Source organism: Lissotriton vulgaris, chromosome 1_1 (assembly GCF_964263255.1).
Source record: "Lissotriton vulgaris chromosome 1_1, aLisVul1.2, whole genome shotgun sequence".
NCBI lineage: Eukaryota > Metazoa > Chordata > Amphibia > Caudata > Salamandridae > Lissotriton > Lissotriton vulgaris.
In genome coordinates, this window is record NC_141685.1 from 1578928675 (window position 1) to 1578943625 (window position 14951).

The window sequence follows — 14951 nt, forward strand, 5'->3', positions numbered from 1 at the left end:
CATCGCAAGAAAGTAGCAGCAATGTCCCTGAATCAACACAGGTTGTTGTAACTCATCTGACAAGTGTTGAACAACCACAGCCGCAACAACAACACCATGTGCAAGTACACGCCCAAGTACATGTGGAAGGAGAGGCAGCAAAAGGAGATGCGCAAGCAAAGGTGCATGGAGGTTCACAAGTGCCCACAATAGTTGTTCCTCCCGAAGTAGGGGCACATTTGGAAATCGACATTGAAGCTGAGGTATCATTGGAAGCCACTCCTCCTGATGATCATTCATTGTCTTCCACATCCCTAGCAAGGAAAAGATCAAGGGGGGTGTCTACATCTTCTTCAAGCCCACCTCGTTCTGGTGCAAGTGATCTGTCTTGGGAACCACAACTGCGGTCTGACAGTGAGGCAGAGGCACACCATGATCTGACACTGGTACCTAAGCGTAAAAGGAAGGTCGTCCAAAAACTCAAACCTATGGAGTGTGATGAGGCTCAACAAGAAGTGACAGATACTGCTGGTGATGAAGCCTCTCACGATGACGACGAGCCAGTCATCACAAAGGTCACTGCAGCCCCACCGGGCATGCAGCAAAGAGACATTTTGACCCTATCCCGAGAAGCTGCTGAGCGTGATGATGATGTCGGCGAGGAGGCAATGGAAATGGAATCATTAGATTTGGAGTTAAGTAGTACACCAAAACCTACCGCTTCCATATTTCTTCGCAAGAAGGTACCCACCTCGTCCTCGACCTCAATTCGTGGTGGTGAAAGTGCAAAACGTACTGAAGTTCGGCAATCCACATACTCCACTTCATCTGTCATTAGCAGCAGGACCACCACCACCAGTATCGCCGCCTCCTCCGGCCCCCGAAGACATTTCAAGTCTCCAGTTTGGGACTTCTTTAGTGTTTGCCCAAAAAAGGAAAACGTAGCCATTTGTAGCCTTTGTAAGCTTCGATTTAGTCGTGGTAAGCTTGGTTCTAACTATGGTACCGGAGGTCAGAGAGGTCATCTTGAGAGAAGGCACGCTGTCGAATGGTTTCCGCACCTAGAGGCGGTCAAGAAAGCCGGAATTGCACGTAATGAAAACGTTGATTTGTCATCTGCTGATGACGAGGAGGTAGAAGAAGACGATTCAAACACTTCACTTACACCCAGTTCCCATGTCAGCAGCACACCCCATGGGAGCCACACTAAGAGTGTGGGAGAGAGTGAGACATCAATGCGGAAAAGTTCATCAGCGAGCGTAACTGGGTCGAAGAGATCATCATCATCCCGTAAATCATTGGTCCAGGGCAACATTAAAAAGATGTTGTTTACAGAAGCGCAATATGAACGCAACCACCCAATGACCCGTCTGTATAACACTAAGCTGGCTAAAATGCTAGCTCTGGACCTTCTCCCTTTTTCTTTTGTAGAAGGGGTTGGTTTTCTAGAATTAGTGACAGCGCTCTGCCCTAAATGGAAGGTTCCTAGCCGGTTCTATTTTGCCCGAGTTGCGGTTCCAGCACTACATGAAGATGTTCTGAAGGTGATTGGGGCAGCTTTGCAGAAGAGTGCTGTTCACACTATACATCTGACAACAGACATGTGGACCAGTGGGGCAGGCGCTGATTACATGTGCATCACTGCACACTGGGTCTCTTTTTCAGGGGCTAAAGCAAAGCTAAACTCAGGTGTTGACACTAACATTGTTTTTAAAGGTGCTCGGAAACATGCAACACTAGCCATGTTTGGTTTGGAGAAACGTCACACAGCAGAAAACATTTTGGATGTCTTTAACACAAAGGTCCTTAACTGTCTGTCCCCACTAAAACGCAAGGTTGGTTATGTTTCCACGGACAATGGCTCCAATATAGTTAAGGCCATGAGGGACGGTTACTATTTCAGAGTGCCGTGTTTGGCGCACTGTATAAACCTGGTTGTCCAAAAATTCTTGGGTAATAAACGCAGTGCAGCGTACAGTGTATTGGAGAACTGCCGAAAAATTTGCAAGCATTTCAGGCATTCTTTTAAGGCCCGGAAGCAGCTGAGGAGCATGCTATATCAATGTCAAATGCCAGTGAAAGCACTCATCCAGGAGGTGGTAACACGTTGGAACTCAACCTTCTACATGCTTGAGCGTCTGTATGAGCAGTATACGCAACTCGATCAATATTTCTTGAAAGAGGGTATAGAGGAGCTGAGGATGGGTGGGCCGCAATGGAACATAGTTGAAAGCCTAACACGCATGCTTCGTCCTTTTGAGGTCTTCACGCGTGCAGTCAGCAAGGAGGACTCTAATTTGGGAAAAGCTATCCCATTGTTGTACATGCTGGAGGACCAACTGAAGTAGGTGTGTTCTGTGTTTCGAAAAGATGACAAAAAGAAAGACTCTTTGCTTCTGGCTGAGCAATTATTAGAGCTCCTACAAGGTGATGAACGTCTTAAAAAGATCCACTCAGAACAGCATTACATTTGTGCTACTATTCTGGATCCACGCTACAAAAAGGCGCTGGCAGGCAGAGCATTCTTTCCTTTTGGTGATGAAGATGTTACAAAGTACAAACGTTGGCTAGCCTTGTCAGCCAAGAAGTTTGAAACAGAACGGCTGGAAATTGAAGGAAATGGCAGTACATCAGCAGGCCATCCCCAGTCAAAACAATCCACTTCTGCACCTGTGGCTGTGGCACAAGTGACCTCTCAGCCGTTAAAGACACCGGCAACCGGATCATCTGCACGAAAGACAACAGAAACATTGGAGGCTGAAGAGGATTGGCTAGCTCTGCGTGGGTTTGGTTCTCAAAAGGTCAGAGGCACAGCAAGAGCTACGCAAAGTGGAGGAACCTTGGAGGAGGACCTTGAGTCGATGGTGAAGGACTATCTGAATGACTCCACAGAGGTCTATGTTAATTCTGACCCATTGGCGTATTGGCATGGGAAAAAAGAATTGTGGCCACAGCTCACCAACCTGGCTATAAACTACTTGTCTTGCCCACTCGCAAGTGTGTCTTCTGAACGGGTTTTCAGTGCGGCTGGTGGGATTGTAACTCCCAAACGGAGCCGCCTCTCGCCCAAAAATGTGGAGAGGTTAACAATGATCAAGATGAATCAGCACCTCATACCACCAGATATAAGAGTACGAGAGAGCGTGCCGGATGAAGAGGAGGTGGCCAGCAACATAGATGTGGGAATTTCTACTCTGTCAGGTGGCACTGACCTCACCCTGGCTGAATTCGCAGAGTATGATGACGAAGCCTTATTCTTATTCCTGGACCGTGATACCGACTTCGAGCCCTGAAAATGAGACAACGAATCAATAACTTTCTTTTTCATCCTTATTCACTTTTATTCCTGTGTGTCTGTCTTTCTTTGTTGTGCACAGTTAATATAATTCAAACTTTAATCAGATAATCACAAAAACAAGCCCATCAGCAGAACTGTCTTCACTTGTTTGCTAATTTATTTGAAGGTGCCGCAGTCTGCATTCCTCAGGTTCACAAGTTCAGAAGAACATGCTCCTCTATCCTCCTCCTCCAGACTCCTATTTCCATCAAAGCAGAGGGCTGGTTTACGCCCAATGAAGAAAGACTCAGCACTTGTGGGGGTGTTGTTCTACCTCTTTGCAGGTGAGTTGACGGGTCTGGGGCCATTGCTGGGAAGCACTAAAAGTGGTTTGGACCAAATCAGAGGCGGAAAATTTTTTGTGTTTTTGATGACTTGCTTGCCTTTGAGGTGCTCTTAGGGGGGGTTCCGTCTGTTTGTGGGTGAGTTTCGTGGTCTGAGAGCATTGCTGGGACACTCTAATCTTGATTGCATTTGCTTTTCAGGAAATCCGTCGTGCCAACCCCGACTTATGGCCTAGCTACGCAGCGCGTTTGGACCGAAGGCCCAGAAATATTGCAAGTATGAGATTTTGCTTTTGGCCTGTTTGGGGGTGTTATGCTTCTTGGCGGGTGGGTTGCCGGGTCTTGGGGCATTCCTGGGAAGGTCTAATACCGGGTAGAAGTGGTTGGGACAAAATCCAGGCCGATTTTTTTTTTTGGGCTATTTCTGACATTTTGCTCTATGTAGCGTTTTCGGGAGCCTGTTTGGGGGGCTTCCTGGTGTTTGTGGGTGAGTTTCGTGGTCTGGGAGCACTGCTGGGACACTCTAATCTTGATTGCATTTGCTTTTCAGGAAATCCGTCGTGCCAACCCCGACTTATGGCCTAGCTACGCAGCGCGTTTGGACCGAAGGCCCAGAAATATTGCAAGTATGAGATTTTGCTTTTGGCCTGTTTGGGGGTGTTACGCTTCTTGGCGGGTGGGTTGCCGGGTCTTGGGGCATTCCTGGGAAGGTCTAATACCGGGTAGAAGTGGTTGGGACAAAATCCAGGCCGATTTTTTTTTTGGCTATTTCTGACATTTTGCTCTATGTAGCGTTTTCGGGGGCCTGTTTGGGGGGCTTCCTGGTGTTTGTGGGTGAGTTTCGTGGTCTGGGAGCACTGCTGGCTATATATACTTTACTTTGCAAGAGGTTTGAAGCAAATCCATGGTGGCAGAGGGGACTTAGGGCCTAGCTGCAGAGCGCGCGCGGAGTGATTTGGGAAATTTGTGAAAAAGTGACTAAGTCCCCATTTTTGTACTTTTGCTCTTTGGCTGTTTGGGGGTCTTCTACTCGTTTTCTCCTGGGTTGACGGCTCTGGGGCCATTGCTGGGAAGCTCTAATACCGGATAAAAGTGTTTTGGACCAAATCCCAGGCGGAATTTTTTTGGTGTTTTTGATGACTTGCTTGCCTTTGAGGTGCTCTTAGGGGGGGTTCCGTCTGTTTGCGGGTGAGTTTCGTGGTCTGGGAGCACTGCTGGGACACTCTAATCTTGATTGCATTTGCTTTTCAGGAAATCCGTCGTGCCAACCCCGACTTATGGCCTAGCTACGCAGCGCGTTTGGACCGAAGGCCCAGAAATATTGCAAGTATGAGATTTTGCTTTTGGCCTGTTTGGGGGTGTTATGCTTCTTGGCGGGTGGGTTGCCGGGTCTTGGGGCATTCCTGGGAAGGTCTAATACCGGGTAGAAGTGGTTGGGCCAAAATCCAGGCCGATTTTTTTTTTGGGGCTATTTCTGACATTTTGCTCTATGTAGCGTTTTCGGGGGCCTGTTTGGGGGGCTTCCTGGTGTTTGTGGGTGAGTTTCGTGGTCTGGGAGCACTGCTGGGACACTCTAATCTTGATTGCATTTGCTTTTCAGGAAATCCGTCGTGCCAACCCCGACTTATGGCCTAGCTACGCAGCGCGTTTGGACCGAAGGCCCAGAAATATTGCAAGTATGAGATTTTGCTTTTGGCCTGTTTGGGGGTGTTACGCTTCTTGGCGGGTGGGTTGCCGGGTCTTGGGGCATTCCTGGGAAGGTCTAATACCGGGTAGAAGTGGTTGGGACAAAATCCAGGCCGATTTTTTTTTGGGCTATTTCTGACATTTTGCTCTATGTAGCGTTTTCGGGGGCCTGTTTGGGGGGCTTCCTGGTGTTTGTGGGTGAGTTTCGTGGTCTGGGAGCACTGCTGGCTATATATACTTTACTTTGCAAGAGGTTTGAAGCAAATCCATGGTGGCAGAGGGGACTTAGGGCCTAGCTGCAGAGCGCGCGCAGAGTGATTTGGGAAATTTGTGAAAAAGTGACTAAGTCCCCATTTTTGTACTTTTGCTCTTTGGCTGTTTGGGGGTCTTCTACTCGTTTTCTCCTGGGTTGACGGCTCTGGGGCCATTGCTGGGAAGCTCTAATACCGGATAAAAGTGTTTTGGACCAAATCCCAGGCGGAATTTTTTTTGTGTTTTTGATGACTTGCTTGCCTTTGAGGTGCTCTTAGGGGGGGTTCCGTCTGTTTGCGGGTGAGTTTCGTGGTCTGGGAGCACTGCTGGGACACTCTAATCTTGATTGCATTTGCTTTTCAGGAAATCCGTCGTGCCAACCCCGACTTATGGCCTAGCTACGCAGCGCGTTTGGACCGAAGGCCCAGAAATATTGCAAGTATGAGATTTTGCTTTTGGCCTGTTTGGGGGTGTTACGCTTCTTGGTGGGTGGGTTGCCGGGTCTTGGGGCATTCCTGGGAAGGTCTAATACCGGGTAGAAGTGGTTGGGACAAAATCCGCGCGGAAAAGCCTTTAGTTTTGGCACTTTTTGTAACTTAGGGTTCGTTAGGGTTAGCCCTAGCAGCAGGATTGCATGTGTTTCGGGGTGTTCTAGATTTTTCAAACTGAGTTCTGGGGTCTTAGAGCACTCGTGAGAATGTGTAATTTTGGTTGCAAGTCATTTAAAGAAAATCCATGGTGGGAAAGGGGGGATTTGGCATAGTTAAAGAAAGCCTTTGCCACTATTCTTAACTTAGGGTTCGTTAGGGTTAGCAGTATTTCTATTGCATGTGTTTGAGTGGGGGGGATTTCGAGTCTTGGAGCGATGCTGGCTATGGCTACTTTTGCTTGGTTGCTTGCAAGTGGTTTGAATGCAATCCACGGTGGGTAATGGGTAATTAGGGTACTTCGGCCAACTTTTACTTTCAAAGTAAGTTTTGTCACCAGTTTTCTGCTAGGCCTCGTTTTTTGAGATTTGATTGGGGGTCTTCTACATTTTTGCGACTGGCTTTAGTAAGGGTCTGGGTGGGAGCACTGCTAGGAAGATCTAATTTTGTTCTAAAACACAGTTTCAAGTACACCTAGCTTGAGGGGCAAGATCCGATACATTAATTTGCCCATACTTATTTATCCTTCAAAAGGTGACTCAGAGTACGCACTTTCGAAAACATTGTACTGTCTACTAGGAAAAACAAATTGTGACTTTTTGCACTCCACAGCCTACATACCTTATATTTATTTATCAGTGGTGTTGTAATATTATATCACTTCCTGTTTTTCGTTGAATAATTACAGGCCGGGTTTCAGTCTCTGCAATGGGGAAAAAAGGATGGAGTCAGGCTTCACAGTAGCGAGCCACAATTCAGCATCAGGCAGGCAGTGGACAGGGTGTCTTCTGGTGACCAACATCGATGGACGAAGCGTCGGCTGCAATGGAGGAGTGCCGCTAATAGGAGGATTTTTTTTCTGCGGGCAACTTACTTACCACTTCCAACAGGACCACTACAACCACATAGATACAGTATCCCTTGCCTTTTTCTCTGACTGTGACTGCATTTCTTGGCTCTCTCTCTGCTTCTACATTGATCCCTTAACACATCACTTAGTCCACTCCACTATCACATCTGCACCACACATAGTCATTTGTAAGTGCTCCTACGTAATTCGCAAGTCGCAGCACGCCCCAGGCCGTAGAGGACTGGGATGGCCCCAATGATGAAGCATGTCACCAAGGGGCAACCCTGGTGAGTGAGGGGACACCTAGAAAAAAAGCAATTTCTCCTTTTCTATCTACTATACCTTCTGTCAGGTTACGCAGCCCCTAAGCGCCTACCGTACTATGAAACTACATTTCCCATGAGTAGGCGGGAGACTTGCAGACTATTTAGTGAGACTATATGAGAGTACCCTTGTATGTTAGGACAGCACTTCACTGATGCCTGTCTTGTCTTCTGTTACAGGTATCCTTTCCCTGCTGACCCTACCTTTACCCATCCCACATTTTTTATTTTAGTTTGTTATTTTTCTCCCCCGCCTAATGCCTCGAACACCCTGTGTTTACACTTCTGGGTGTTGGTGACATTTGGAGGTGGAACCATATTTGCATCGACTGGATCACGGGGAGTAAACCTGACACCTTCCAGACCAACCCCATTGAGTGTTGTTGTGAATGGATTTATAGTGACCAGCAAGGCTCTCAGGTATCTGGCTACAGAGACCTTATGTTGAATATAGTTATCAATATTTCCACCCACGCCCTGTACTGTCGCATTCTTTCTTCCACAGTTGTCGAAAGTACTACTTACTTTTAACTGACATGCATGCAGTTACAGTAGTGTATGCACTTTCAAAGATTGATGGATAGGTTTGTACCCAAAGATTTGTTTATGTTCACAATTGTTCGTCCATGCTGTGCTACTTTTTCTTGTCTCCCAAAACCTTTCCCAAAAACCCCCGTACCCATCCATTTTTCAAACCCTAACCCTCTTCCCCCGGGCTGTGTGGTTTTGATTGATGTGTGACTAAATTACAGCAATAAATCCACACACTTGCTGGGGAGGATAAGGTGATAGCAACAGGCTGGTGAAGAAATCCGAGGATATATTCTTACTCTGCTTGACAAAGACCCATGGCTAATGTCAAAGAACTTCAACCGAATTAGTTATACTTTAACATTTGTTAGGCTACAACGTGGCACTGTTCTAGTGTACTTCTGTCACCTGCTATATTCTGTATTGTACCTTTGTATTGCTCAGGAGGACAAACCAGATTTCATTTTCTTTTTTTCATAGGCAAGCAACTGCCACTGTGTCACACCACTAGTACCACCGCTATGAGGAAATTTTATCCGCCCAGGATTGCCAACCTTATTTGCTGTTTCCCGTGGAACCAGCCCTGGGCCTAGCCCTACTTGCAAACAGAAATTACAGGTAAGATAGGCGTTTGGTTGGAGGTAGTATAATGGAGTATTAGGAGAGACGAGAGATTTGATTGACGGTAGTACTACTAAAGTCCTAGGACTATTCAGGAAAACAAACTTACTGTTATGTTAAACCCCCACCCACCAGACTCAAAAGCAGTAAAAAACAGGTATGGTCAGATAAAGTTTCAAAAAGTATATTTTTATAGCCCTAACAAAAGAATCTCCCGCAAGACCCTCCCTAACCCCAACGATTGTCCTTCAAAAGTCCCCAAAAATCACAACTCCCAATTCCCACCCCCCAAAAGTCTCTAAAAAAGGGGCAAGGGACACTATGGCAGGGTGCTGTTGGAATTAGCAGCCAGGGCATCATGCTCCTTGCGGAGGGTGGCAAGTTCGAAGCGGAGGCCCTCCACCACGTTCTTATAATTATGGACCTCCTGCTCCAGGTAGGACAGTCTGAGGGATAAGCGGCGCCGGTGTGCCTTGCAAATCCTGTGAGGGGCAGCTGCTTTCTTTGCTGCTGGGCGGTGGCGTTTGGCTTTGGTAGCCCGGCTCCGTACCGCTGGAGCACTGCGCTGGCTGGCAGCCCGCACAGAGGAGGAGGCAGCTGTCCCAGTGGACGTTGTTGTTGTTCCAGACTGCGTCTCCTCCTCCTCCAGGGCCACCAGCCGCCGATATTCAGCAACAGTGGCATCCAGCCTCCGTTGCCGGGCCATTCGAGCCAGCTCCTTCCTCCTTGATGGTGTCTTGGATTTGGAAGGAGCAACTACATGAAAAAAGAAAGACATAGTCTGTAACCAATGCTCCTTAAGATTAACACAAAATGATTGAGCAGAAAGTTGTCACAGTACAAGTAGCAAATTGAAAGCACAGTGCATAACTATTGAGGACAGTATCTATGTAACCTCCGACTTCTTCATCCTTGCTCTAACATTAGTGGGAGTTTAAGGAACAAATTCTACGAGCACTATGGACTTCTATTACAGTCGACTATGACAGTACACCACTCTTATTCTTCTTCTTCTCTCTTGTTTAGGAAAATTGGTACGTTATCTTATGCAAGCCGGCATAATGCCAGCGCAGTGAACTTGCACCCAAGAAAAACAGACGCACACCATGGTGAGTGAGACAGACTTGCGTTACTGTACCGGTCCAGTACATGCAGGTGGTGAAGCTCTTACTTTTCTATTACGGGTGGCACTGAGAATACTCTGTTAAAAGGGCTACTGCTTAATTAATTTAGCTTTCACCCTACAGTGCAAATGAGTATTAGAAAAGGAAAATGAAGAAGCTAAATTATCTGATTATCTATCACTTCACATGGGATGTATTTGATGACATATGGGATGACTTTAGGTGCTTTGCTTATTATTGAGTGAACAGTGATACCCCCACACATGAATGACGTACTACTACTAAACTAAAGTTATTAAGGGAGGTAGGGAGTGCCCACCGTAATAACTGGATATATGCTGTGCTTGCAGTTGCAATACAAACTACTGCTACTATTCATGGTAGTCTTTGGACAACGTTACAACTTCTTTTCCTTGCCTTTCCTACACTGGAACGGACGTGCGGGTGCGGTGTTACATGCTCTTCAAAGTAACACTTAGTTCATCCAGTGACCGTCTACTCTCTCTAGATTCACATATGCTATCTAAGAGTCAGATAGTACCATGAATGATCCAGGCATCCATCCATTCAAAGTATATTGCACACATACAGTTTCTGTCTCACCCACCCAGGCTGTTCTCCTTCCACCCATCCTTGCTTCATCATTCACCCAGCCATGCACCATACCATTTTCTTACCTTCCCAGCCACCTCGGGGACCAAGCAAACACATATCATTCTTCTTTGCCAGTCATCATTACATTTCTCGTGCTTCCACACTTACTTACACCCTTCTTTCGCTTTTCGTTCATCCCATCCATCAAGTTCACCTCAGATCTGATTGGGATTCTTCTCGCCAAAAACTTCACAGCTAAGTCGAAGTACATTTAGAGGAGGCTACTACCTGCTTTTTTTATAATACACCCGTGCAGAAAGCACACTCTGCAGTCTTCAATCTCAATGACTAAGGAATGTATAGCTTACCTCTGCCCGCCACCACCGTGTGAACCCTCACAGGCATGTCCTTTTCCGGCACTTGCACCGCCTCCTCCCCAGAGTTGTCCTCCTCGTCCAATGCCACCACCTCCGCGCTGGCCCCGTCTCCAGATGTTCCACCTACAAAGTACATTTAATAATGTTAGAATACACCACTCACTACTATATAATATTTGGTCTAGGAGGAAGAAAGAAATGTGAAAAAAAGTGTACAATTTAATAATTTTTGACTGTGTACTCTAGAGTAAAAATGTCCCTTTTTCCAGGGAAGGCTGTTGTCTTGCTGCACTTTTTGGCACAACTGATGAATGTTTGCTTTTTACTTTTTAACACGCACCACTTTTTCTCCTAACAGACAGAACCTTGACTTCTAAGAACACGAGCAGGATCAAGTTCAAACCAGGTGAGAGCTCGGCTCGACCACAAGAAATGTGTCCAATTAATCGTCAGCACTAAGCACTTTTCCATTTTCAGTTACACGTTCACTTTTATGACAAACTTGAATTTAATAAATGTGTTTACTTTTAATAAAGCTTTTAAACTTAAATAGACTCTGTGGTTTTTGGTCCTCCAGACTAGAGTGGATGAGCTAAAGGTTTTCGAATTTTTGCAAGCATGAGTCCGTGCCTCTGCCATCGGTGACTTTGGGAGCTAAATGACTCTGCCACACTATCTAGTCAGTAAGGAGATTGGGGGTTCAACTACAAAGTCTGTTATCACTGAGGTATGTGGAAAGTCTAACAGTTACAGCACCTATTATAATTGATAAGCTAAGCGATGCATTATTTAGTGTCCATAGTTCTGTTTGTGCAGATTTGTCCCTGCAACAGTAGTAGAATGGATTGTCCTATCCAAACCAAAAGTAAAGTAGTATCTTATTATTTCTTGGTGGTGGTCATTCACCTTTTTATTGTTGGCAATGGTCAAAGCATAAACATTTAGAATACTTGAAAAGACATTATGGACAATCCCAGAGGACTACACTCAGTGCATAGAGCTATTGCTGACTAGAATGGGAGTCCAATGGAAATGCCAAATGTGCAATCTTAGTTAGCTACACAGACAGACTAATAAGAATAATCTAGTAATACCACACGGAGTCATAGGGATAAGAATTTAGATCCTGTCTACAAGAAGATCAAAGACGATTTAGAAAAAATCGAATGAGGAACGCTAGGAAAAAATAAGTACTCTATATTAAAATTAAAACTTACTGGGGCCAGCAAAGGAGCCCTCGACTGCCCGGTCCTGGTCTGCATCGACAACAGCACCCTCCTCCTCCTCCTCCTGTGTCCTCCTCTTGCCCCTGGGGGAAGCTGATGTACAACATGAAAGAAAGAAAAACAGAAAACATGGATGATATTTATTTCTCAACCAAATCAAACATTTAAAAAAGAACTAACAAAGTAACAAAATATTTTTGCGAAATAGCAAATAGGGAACGACTCCACGGGATATATTATTGACCAATCTCATGTGGTCGACTACGTCATTACTTTAGTATTGCTTGATTTGCGGACCGTCGAATTGGAAACTACCCTATGTAACTCACTAAACAAAGTACTAAAAAGGTTTGCCTAGGATTGGCAGGCAGCAGTCCGCAGCACGCAAAGTGACAGCCAAAGTCCATCGTGATTGAAGATCAGCGACAACACTAAAGTTTCCTACTACATTCACCAGTCATTAAAATACTCAAACTATTAATCCACCACCACTATTTCTTCTTATCGCCATGTGTACAAAGGAAGGACTGGACTTGAGTCTGTAGGGGCTGATTTATAAGGCCCTTGCGGCTCTTTTGCTCCATTGTTGCGTGACTTTTGTGACGCAGCGACAGCACAAAAGAGGCGCAATGGTGCGGCGTATATTAACAACGTGACGCATCTGGGAGATGCATCACGTTGTAAAGCCCTGCGCCAATAGGGGTGTTCCGGCGCAAGGGAGGGCGTTCCTGCGCAGGAACGCATCCTAAAAGTGGCTGAGGGAAATCTACAAGATTTCAATCAGTCACTTTGAGGACAATGATGCGTGACTCAAACCCTGCGCCTGCTTGAAGCAGACGTACGGCTTGACGCAGCATTGGGGAGATAGGGCACCCCAGAGAATTGATGGAGCTGCACCATCGTTGCGACGCAACTCCAGCAATGCGCCACCTTTACGGCACAGATGCGTAACGCTTTGGTGACGTTTTGGGCCCATGGCGCGCCGCATTGTAATACGGCGCACCATGGGTGATGGTGGCGTGACGCACAATTACTGGCGCATCCCTGCAACTTTGCAGGGATGCGCCGGTAATTAAAAATCTGAACCTTAGTGTGTAGCATTGCGCAGTTCTTTCAACTACACTCATACATAATTTCACAGGCCAATGAAATGAACACAAAATCTAAAACAAATAAGCATAGTAGCAACACTACTGAGAAGGAGAGCAGTGTACCTGAAATGCACAGAAGATTTTGAAATAAAATGTACCTACAATGTAATGAGCAGCATTATTGCTCTTGGTAAAAAACAAAAATTTGCAATATAATAACACAGCAGGAGAAAACATAGTAGTAAAGACATAGCTACTACTACTCACCAAGCCCGGGGATCTCAAGGCCAAGGAGGTCGAGCAGATCTCGCTCACGGGTCAGGACATCCGTCCAGCGGTGGGTGGCCTGGTTGTAGGTGCGCCAGACCCGAGAGTGGTGGTAAATGGCCTGGCACACCTTCTCCCACCGCTTCCGGCGCTCCCGGGCCCCGTACCCGGCACTGATCTTGCCGCCTCCCATGATGGTCCTGGGGAGGCGGCGCTGAACATAAAAAATGAGTTGGGCCACCTCCTCCGGGGTAAAGATCTCCCGTGGCATCACTAGCTCCCCCCTCAAACGCCCGCACGGGAGCCGGACACGGGGTGCGGGACCCTTCCCCTTCTCGGGATGCTTCCCGGCTCCCTTCACCATGGTCTGGGCGGAAAGGAATAAAGAAAATAGAATAGGGAAGAGAAGAAAAGAAAAGAGTTTACAAAAGTAGTTTAAAATTAACCAAAAGTAGCAGTAAACACAAAAATATAGGGCTAGAAAAATAGAGGGATAGATAATAAGTAAAATAGATAAAAAAAACTTCAAACAAGCAAAGGATGGCAGAGATTGACAGAGGATACAAAGACCATGCCCAGAACCATAGCAATGAATGAGAAACAAGATGGCCGCGCCCGTTCACGACCGCGCGGGTAAGTTCGCGCGAGATTTTCCTTGCGAACACGCGCGAGACTGTACTGGCAAGCCGCGGACTTTGCGAGATTACACTTCGCGCCCGGAAACGGAAATACGTCAGGCAAACAAGATGGCTGCGCCCTTGAACGACCGCGAGGGTAACTTCGCGTCTTGCGCTACGAGCGGCTCGCAAAAACGCACAAAACCTTGCCAACTAACACGCCGCAAAAAAAACAAATTGCATATTCGCACGAATTTGCGGCTTCCGAATCCGATCTTGCGCGTGTTCGCACCCCGCGAACCCCGCGAAATTGCAGAAAAACGAGTTTTTCAAAAGTGAAAGCACTCGGCAGGGGCAAGAGTTCAAACTCATCATTAGTAACAATTCCCGGTAGTGCTTCCTGACTGGGGCCCCTCCAGAATTCAGTTGCTAGTTGCAACAATTGTATGACCCTGCTCTGACCCTCACAGCAGGCTCATACAATAGCTACAAGTAGGCCACAAAGAAGGTCCTGGGGAAAAAAAATGCACTGCAACAGAAAGCAAAATTACAGATAAGGAAGCAGGTGCCAGACTGGAATTTTAAAACAGTGACACATTAATAAACTAACCCCAAATTAATTCATCTGAGTTGAAGCAGGGATGGTGTGCTTGCTTTTCCCCCCCATAATCTACAGTAATGATGAACCAGAGGGTGGCATTGATGTAACAGAGGGTTGCAGTGGTGAAACAGAGGGTGCTGGGAACCTGTGATGATGAACCAGACGTAGAAACAACATAATTCGCGACCGTTGCGCGACGAAATGTAAGTTCGCAATTGCGAACTGGTACGAAACCCTCGCGAACTGGCAGAAATCCTTGCGAACACAAAAAAAATAAAAATCCGCAAATTCGCAAGAATTTGCGGATTTTGCGGATTGCGAGTTCGCAAATCCGCAAAATTCGCCCATGCTTATTTGAGACCAACCCCAACACCACCCTCCGCTGCACCCTTGAATACAGTGTCCCCAGACCCGGACCGCCATTCACCAACATCATCATGGACCTCATCGCTCCCCTGGGCTCTCATATCCAATAATGACATCCCAATCAGAGACCTAAACTTCCACATCGACAACCCCAGCGACCAGAACACAACCTCCCTTA